The following is a 1,431-nucleotide window of genomic DNA, read 5'->3' on the forward strand; positions in this document are numbered from 1 at the left end:
TAGATATATATATATATATATAGATATAGATATACCCGTTCATATATATATATATACAGATATACCCGTGCGCATGCGCGTGTGAGTGTGCGTGTGCGTACGCTTGTATAATGAATTTGCTCACCAACGGGAGTGTTTCTCTGACCTCCCGCCATCCTCCCCTCCCCTCGTTTATCGTAATCTGGCTTCATCTGTCCGTTTCATTGGCCTGTTAGCAATCTAACATTTCTCTTCACACCGCTCGCTTGGTAGTGACACCACTCATTCATCATTATACTCCCATTTTTCCCAGGCTGTAATGTAGCACGCGATACGTTTAGTAGACTTCGTAATCCAACTGACAGTTCAAAAAGATTAAGGGTTAATTCACCGCCACCTATTCACCGTGAAGAAAGTTTACCGTGAGGAAGGTTCACCGTGAAAATATATCCAGAATAACTCACCATTAATAGTTACAAACTTATATTGAAAGAAAGAATAAAATTGGTGAATTGATAAAGGTGAATTTAGCTGAGGTGAACCGATGACGGTGACCTTTCCCTGTGGTGAAGTGATGACAGCAAACTTTCGGTGCGGGGAATTGATGACTGAACTTTCCCTGCGGCGAATTGATGGCAGTGAACTAACTGGACAAGTTTTAAAAGAGGTAGGATTCATAATTATCAAATAGTCTGTCTAGGAGGAAGATGAATAGGGATTCTTTGACCTATTATGGGAATTTCTTCTGCATTGTGAATGAATCCAGAAAACCAAAGTATAGAGGAGTGGACCATTAAGAGAAAAACAAGCTGGGGGGGGGGGGATACATGCAACCGAAACACTCATAACGAAGTCAATGAGTCTATAAAACTTTCCGTTTTTAGTCTAAACATTGCATTTTCCTCATTACGACTACAATGTTGGGGTTTTTGTTTTCAGTCTATCGGATATACATTTGTTTTGTTCTACATCGTATGGCCCTCATATGAAGGAGGAGGCGGAGACGGAAAAGGAGTAGGGGAAGATGAACAAGAAGAAGAGGAAGATGAAGAAGAGGAGAAAGCGAATATGACGACAACGAAGAATGTAATTGATGATCTGATGATGGTGATGATGATGATGATGATGATGATGGTGTTGGTGATGATGATAGTGATGATGATGATTATGAAAAAGAAGAAGGACAAGAAGACAGAGAAGTAGCTATTACTCATGATTTTGATGACGATGACGATGACGATTTTGCTGCTTCCCCTGCTCATGCTGCTGCTGTTGCTGCTGCTGCTGCTGCTGCTGATGATGATGATGATGATGGAGATGATGATGATGGAGATGATGATGATGGAGATGATGATGAGGAGGAGGATGATGGTGATGATGGAGATGATGATGATGGCGATGATAATGATGATGGTGGAGGTGATGGATTGATGATGATGAGGATGATGATGA

At 41.1% G+C, this 1,431-nt stretch overlaps 1 long non-coding RNA gene across 1 annotated transcript in view; it reads right to left on the reverse strand.

Annotated features, from left to right (window-relative positions):
* The window catches only part of LOC128250981 (uncharacterized), a 12,788-nt gene that overhangs the window by 4,577 nt on the left and 6,780 nt on the right, over positions 1-1,431 (reverse strand). The window lies entirely within an intron of this gene.

This window comes from Octopus bimaculoides, chromosome 27 (assembly GCF_001194135.2).
Source record: "Octopus bimaculoides isolate UCB-OBI-ISO-001 chromosome 27, ASM119413v2, whole genome shotgun sequence".
NCBI lineage: Eukaryota > Metazoa > Mollusca > Cephalopoda > Octopoda > Octopodidae > Octopus > Octopus bimaculoides.